Below are 8353 nucleotides of genomic sequence, written 5' to 3'. Positions count from 1 at the left end.
AAGATATTTTAAAAGTATCTACTTATAAGTATGTGTTAAGTATGTACTTATAAGTATGTGCTAAGAATATTCGGTAAAAGTATATTCTGAGAATAGTATCTACTTATAAGTATGTGTTAAGAATGTACTTATAAGTATGTGCTAAGAATATTCGGTAAAGGTACATTCTAAGAATAAACTTTTACGAATATTCCGAGTTACTACGTACACGAATGTACTCAGTATATTCGGTACGAGAATATACTTTAAAGTATGTGCAAAGAACATGAAATTTAGAATGTTTTTTAAGGTACATGCTATGCTTGTACTACGCATATACTAAAAAGAATATACTCTGACGAATGTTGGTAGTATATGCTTAGAACATGATACGAACATCATTGTTATGTGGGATGTAATTACAATAAGTGGTAAAGAGCGACTGATTATGCCAGTTGACGAAAACACCCAGTCTAAAATATTATGCTACAACTGCATATTATAAAAATATTATTTTATTTCCTTGTTTGTATTTATGAATATGTTACCCATATTATGATAAATAAAGACGTTTTATTTGTTTTTAGTAACCACTTATATTTCTGCAACTACGTTCAGAAACATCTTAGTATCTCATTTTAAACACTGATTGACACACCTATTATCTTCTGAGACATCGATTTATTAACATTGGCCATTTGCTTCTGGCCACTGTCGTTATTGACCGGTTATTGATGAAAAATCTAATTTTACGTTAAGTTTTTACAACATTGGCCAGTAGCTAAGGTTATCGTCGTTAATGGCCGGGCATTGTCGTTAATAACCAAGGAAAATGGACATTCACGACAATACCCGGACATTAACGTCAATGTCCAATTTATATCATTGACCGTAACATATATACTACCAACATTGCAACATTCGTCGGAGTATATTCTTTTTAGTATATGCGTAGTACAAGCATAGCATGTACCTTAAAAAAACATCGTAAATTTCATGTTCTTTGCATATACTTCAAAGAATATTCTCGTACCGAATATACTGAGCTCATTCGTGTACGTAGTATCCCGGAATATTCGTAAAAGTTTATTCTTAGAATATACCTTTATCGAATATTCTTAACACATACTTATAAGTACATTCTTAATACATTTATAAGTAGATACTTTTAAAGTATCTTAAAAATAATATGTATGTATAGGAAGTATAATATTAGCCTTATAGATTATCAACTTCGTTATTTTTTAGAATAATTAATAAAAATGATGTATGTAGGTAGTATTGGACGAATTTCATTTTAAAATTGTTGTATGGTAAAAAAATTTAAACATTAAAATTGTATTAACGTTTATTATTAAAAAATCGTTTTCATAATTGAAATGACTTTACCATTTCGAGTTTATCATGAGTATTTTTACATCGTTGGAATTTAAATGTAGGTACATTCAATTCAATATGGGCCATTCCAGCACCAAAACGTGCAAAAACCCACAACCAAAGGTTTTGGTGTTGCCAACCGTCGAGTAAGCTTTTTCCGTCAACTTACCTTAAAAATTCCCACTTTTATAAAAAAAATCCCTCCTGTTTACAAAATCTGAGAAGATATGTTTATTTATTTTCAAATATTTTGATTTTTTTTTAAAGTTTGACTGGAGCAAAAATTCCCTTTCGAGTTAACTTTTTCCTTTTATCGCCTTTTATGTTGAAAATTCCCGCAAAAAGGAAAATTTCCCTCCATTTGGCAACACTAACCACCGATGCACCCATGATACAATAAATTTAGGAGATATGACATAAGTGTTTCAAATTCGTTCGGTTCTGCGCATGACGTCAATACGTGACTAGTTAGCGGCGCCAATTTGAAATAACCTATGGATAACATGAAGAGTGGAAGCATTCTGGTAACAAAATTACGGATTATTTATGTTAAATTTCTTTTTACGAAACGTAGTGATAAAGTAAGGGATATAAACTTTTGTGAATTATGGATTTATTGAAGATAAAATAGGCAAATGTGCACTTAAAATAGTGATGTTTTCATTAAAATTATTATCACACTAACGTAATTATGACATTCACCGAATACAATAAGAAAAACCTTATTAATACCTACTAAATTTCAATACTTTCCGTTATTGAAAAGGTTTTTCGCATCTACATCAGTTCCGTCTTTGAGAGGATGTGGAATCTTATTTTTATTAGAGGTTTGGTCATCACATCTGTAACTTGTTCTGCAGTGGAAATTTGTGTGAAGGCTTTTTAGTTTGATCACAATTTTTTAGGTTATATCTTCCTGTTTCCATATCTACCGATTCTTTTATGGTCATCTTCACCATTCTGTGAGATTATTTCAGTATCGATCTCATTTTGTTCTAATTGAGAAATAGCTATATGATGGTCATTTTTAGAATTATTTTCTATAAGGAGGTATTGCAGAGGCAATTGAACTCGTTTCTGACAACCAGCTTTTCCAAATGTTTAACCTGTTATATAAATAGCAGAAACAAACGACAACAAATAATGACAAACATGTCGGGATCGTCACGTATTGACGTCACTTGAAATTTCACAGGAGCTGGGTGGTGTCATATCTTCGGTTTCATTATATCATGCGATGCACCGATGTACAAAAGTAAAATATGAAAACGAAAACAGGCATTATTTGTATCTGTATCTATGCAGTGTTAAGGATGAAGACGAATGATAAAGTACTAGGACTAAAGAACATACATAATCTCTTTATTTTGTTTGTGGTGCTTCAAAATATAATCTATTTTGGTAACTCAATATTACTTAAATAGTAGTTATCTAGGTAAGTATGTACATATACCTAAGTATATAAATTTTAGTTACTTATACATAGTTTAGTTTAGCTAAATATTATATAATAATTTATATAAATAACTAAAATTTATAAATATGTACTTACTTTTTAAGTAATATTTTAGAATGTAGGTACTAACGACATTCTCATATATATGCAATTAGAATATGTAAATATAATAGGTATTTGGTAGAACCTAATATGAGATTAGGTGATGCTGAAAATATACTTCTTAGCAATATAGCACTTTCTTAGAATATTCTTAGAAATACATTCTTCCCATACAAAGATGTGCGGTAGTACGTTCTAAGTATATAAATAGAAGGTTTATAGCACTTCCTTGGAATATTCTAAAAAGTACGTTCTTGGTATAAACTAAAAAGATGTGCGGCAGTACGTTCTAAGTATATAAATAAAAGGTTTATATCACTTCCTTGGAATGTTCTAAAAAGTATATTCTTGGTATATACTGAAAAGAAGTGCGGAAGTACATTCTAAGTATATAGGGTGAGGCAGATAACTGGCCTATTAGAAATATCTCGAGAACTAAAGGCAACAGAATCATGAAAATTGGACTGAAGGGGTTTTGAAGGATGATCTATTAAATGAAAAAATTTTTATCTCTTTGCAACTTCCGGTTATACCGGAAGTTGCTTATAACTTCGTTTTTTTAAATAGGACACCCTGTATATTTTTACATTTTTGGATTCTCCTCAATATCTTCTTTCTTAAAAAATAAGGTTTTGTAATATTACACAGGGTATTTTAAAAGATATTTACGTTTTTTTTTATTAATTTCGTAGCAATATTCACACCCTGTAGAATTGTAATAGTTTGACACTAAAAACTCTGCTTACGTTCCAGTGATTTTTAATATAGTCTACTATTGTTAAGAATCATTAGTATAGCTAATTTTGAAATTTTAGTATACAGGGTTAGTCGAAACTCGGAATGAATTATTTTCTGAGTTTTCTTAAATGGAACACTCTGTATTTTAGTATTGTAATGAAATGATATTTCATGGTAATTTTTTATTTTATAAGTATTCCCTATACCTGATTGCTTTAATTTGTGAGTTATTGGTGATTCAAACTAAACATTAATTGCAACAAAAAATACGTAAAATTTTATTAGGTTGGCCGTAAAAAAATTCAATCACAAATAATTTTTCACAAATAAATACATATTAATTCAGACTGATCCTGAAAATTACCAATAATGATTTAGCTATCAAAATACCTACGTAGTTAAGATTGTTGGTGCGATTAACAATTAAGCACAAATGAAAGCAGTTAGGTACAGGGAATGCTTAAGAAATAAAAAAGTACCATAAAATATCATTTCATTACAATACTAAAATACAGGGTGTTCCATTTAAGAAAACTCAGAAAATACTCATTCCGAGTTTCGACCAACCCTGTATACTAAAATTAAAAATTTAGCTATACTTACGATTCTTAACAATAGTAGACTATATTAAAAGTCATTTGAACGTAAGTAGAGTTTTAGATGCCAAACTACTACAATTCTATAGGGTGTGAATATTTCTACGAAATTAATAAGAAAAACGTAATTATCTTTTAAAATACCTTATATAACATTACAAAACCTCATATTTTAAGAAAGAAGACATCTAAGAGAATCCAAAAATGTAAAAACATACAGGGTGTCCCATTTAAAAAAACGAAGTTATAAGCAACTTTCGGTATAACCGGAAGTAGCAAATAGATGAAAATATTTTCATTAAATAGATGACTCCTCAAAACCCCTTAATTCAAATTTTCATGATTCTGTTGCCTTTATTCTCAAGTATCAAGTTGTTTCACTCTTCTTCTTAATGTGTCGTGCTCGATTATCGAGCGTTGGCTATCAAATTGGCTATAATAATTTTGTTGACGACAGCTCGGAAAAGGGATGCAGAGAATCTGTTAAGCCATTCTCTCAGGTTTCTAAGCAAACCATGACGTTCTTCTTCGACCTGGCCCATGTCTTTCGTCTACATTGCCTTTTATTATTAAGTGAAGTATATGATATCCCTCTGAGTGTCGCATAACATGACCAAAATATTCAAGTTTGCAATTTTTAACTGTTCTGCTGACTTCCGTAACTTTTCCCGTTCGATGCAAAACAACTTCGTTACGAACTCTATCCACCCAACTTATTCGTAGGATTCTCCGATACACCCAGATTTCAAAGGGTTCCAATTTCTTGAGAAGTGTATCCGTTAAAGGTCAACCTTTAACACCATACAAAAGAGTAGAGAACCCATAACATCTCAGTAATCTAATTTTTAGACTCAAAGTGATATTGTTTCCACATAAAAGTTTCTTCAACTTAAAGAAAGCAGCTCTAGCCTTCTCCATACGTATTTTAATTTCTTTGCTCATGTCCCAGTTCTCATTTAGATTACAACCAAAATAGGTGATACCTGATACTGTTAATTCTCTCCAGTTGCTCACCATAAGCTGTTACCACTTCCGGTTTTATTGGCGATTTACTGACAACCATCACTTTTGTTTTTGCGGTGTTTAGCTTGGGACCATATTCATCACACGTTGTGGGAATCCTATTAATCAAATGTTGAAGTTCTTCGTAATTGCTTGCAATTAATAACGTGTCATCCACGTATCTTAAATTATCAATGTTGACGCCATTCATTTTGATACCACATTGAACATTATCCACTGCTTTATTGAAAACGAACTCGGAATATAGGTATGTTAAATATTAATGGGGTCAAAATGCAGCCCTGCATTACTCCTCTTCTTATTTTAAGCTCTTCAGAAGTGTCCCGGCCAATCCTGATGTTTGTACGTTGATGACAGTAAATATTTTTAATAATGCGTAGGTCTTTATCATTAATACCCACCTGCTGAAGATTGGCAATCATTTCAGTATGTTTTACTCGATAGGCCTTATCAAAGCCAATAATATACATATAAACTGGATGTCCGACATCTCCGCATCTCTCTCAGATGTTTCACACAAAAATAAAAAAATTGAAAAAATCTGACACATTCGTCAAAGAAAAGCGTGGCGCGTCTTCATCGAATAAACGGTTTTCGCACCACGCTTTTCTTTAACGAATGTGTTAGATTTTTCCATTTTTTTTTTCATTTTTTGCTGTTTAGTTGATTTTTTTATAATATGTTTAATTTTAGCGTTATACCTCAATCAACGATTTTAGTCACTCGTAACTAAAGAAAAGCGTTTCTTAAAAATATTTTTTTCATATTTTTTACTTTTTAGTCTTACACTTTTCAAACATTAAAATATATCGTCATGTTTATTAAAACAAGAATAAAAAACCGCTAAACGCCTTAAAAATGAGTAGCCCATACAATATTCCAGCTACAAAAGATCTAATATGAATATTACGTGGCGCTAAAATGTATTTTCATTTTGATGTAAAACAAAATTCTAGTTTCATTTTAAAAGATTTTTCCATAATATTTGCTAAATTTGAAGTAAACGCGCCACAAAAGAGAAACTTTGATACAGTTTGAATTTTAAAACTCTTTTGTGGCGCGTTTACTTCAAATTTAGCAAATATTATGGAAAAATCTTTTAAAATCAAACTAGAATTTTGTTTTACATCAAAATGAAAATACATTTTCGCGCCACGTAATATCCATATCAGATCTTTTGTAGCTGGAATATTGTATGCGCCACTCATTTTTAAGGCGTTTAGCGGTTTTTTATTCTTGTATCCGGAGTTTTTCAAAGTTATTTATAAACTAAATGTACGAAGTTGAATGTAATGTTCCTCTATTACTCGTTAAGCTTTATAAATGGTCACCTTTGTTGCATTATCTCCCAAATGATCTAGTGTCCATCGAATGTACACTAGATTTTTTTCTATTCGAAATAGATTGAAAAAAAATATTGAGATGACCGGTAAATGACGTCGGATTGCCCATTGCCAGATCAAATTTAGCGTCGTAATCACTACAACTACATAAACCATTTCGGGAATAATCGTTAATTGGATTATACCTACTTTTGTAGCTTAATAACTTCTAAAAGGCTTAACCAATTTTGATCAGTAAACATGAGTTTGAAACGTATTTACCAGTAGTATCTGATGAATTTAAAGTCAAGTATGATAACTGAAGCTATTACAGGAATTATTGAGCTTGAGAAACCGTTTTTCCCGTAGGAAATAGATTTGATCATACTTATGAAGCCTATAACTTAAAAATTAGAATTTTTCCGGACATGACGTATACACCGTTAGATTCGTCTAGAGTCCTTCTACAAACGCTCAGTTATTGGCGCAATTCGTAGGTTGAAATTTTGAGTAATTGTCGAAAAACCAAAATTTTCAAAGAATAGTTTTTCAGTATTTCGGCTATACTGAGCCGTGTGTATGTCTGATCCTGACAGCTTAGACACCATTTGCAAGCTTAAGTGCACACCTACATTGGATCCGATTTTCTCCGATCAGATCAGATCAGATCAGATCCGATCCGATCCGACAGGCGGTGCCTACATTGGATCCGTCTTTCTCCGATCAGATCAGATCCGATCAGACCGGTTTTCCGGCGAGGGTGCCTACATTGGTTCAGTAATCTTCCGACCACCGACCACCGACAATGAGTTCCGATGAAGATGTGTTAAGGAGATGATGAATTTAATATATTTAAACATGTTAGCTTGCAACCCCCAACTTGCAACCAGTTTGAAACCAGTTTGAAACCAGTTTTCAACCAGTTTGCAACCAGTTTGCAACCAGTTTGCAACCATTTTGCAACCAACTTGCAACCAATTTGCAACTAATTTGCAACCAACTTGCAACCAACTTGCAACTAAAATTGCAACTCAACTTGCAACCAATCGGAATGAAACCAAACACTTCTCGATGAGAATAGGAGAAGCTACTCCCGACGTCGGCCGATATCGGATCTGATCTGATCTGATCGGATCGGAGAAAAACGGATCCAATGTAGGCACTCCCATTTAATACTATGGGTTTATTTTTTATTCCGACGTCGGCCGACGTCGGATCTGATCTGATCTGATCGGATCGGAGAAAAACGGATCCAATGTAGGCACCCCCATTTAATACTATGGGTTTATTTTCTATTCCGACGTCGGCCGACGTCGGATCTGATCTGATCGGAGAAAATCGGATCCAATGTAGGTGCGGCCTAACTCAACACTATTGATTTGGTGTATTTGCGGTTCCCCTGTCTCTTCTTGATCCGAAGATATATACCCCCAAAAAATATGCCGTTTTGTACCACCAAGTCCTCTAGCTGGCTTATGGGTGGTCAAAAGTCACAAACTATACCGGTGCTAAATCGGCCCAGACCCCCTTTTCAAACACAGAAAAAAAATTCAAATCGGTTTAACTTTCAAACACACATACATATCCACAAACATTTTCCCTTTTTTAAATAAAAATTGAGTCATAATTCTGAGCTCGGTAACTTTTGAACCGTATAACCGATTTTCAAAATTAGACATGCGTTGGAAAGGTAATGATCAGTACTATTAGAAGCCGCAAAGGCCGGATTTAATTTTTAAAGCTTTTGGGAGTTTTGGGAC

Source organism: Diabrotica virgifera, chromosome 2 (genome assembly GCF_917563875.1).
Source record: "Diabrotica virgifera virgifera chromosome 2, PGI_DIABVI_V3a".
NCBI lineage: Eukaryota > Metazoa > Arthropoda > Insecta > Coleoptera > Chrysomelidae > Diabrotica > Diabrotica virgifera.
This window is presented reverse-complemented; position numbering follows the sequence as displayed.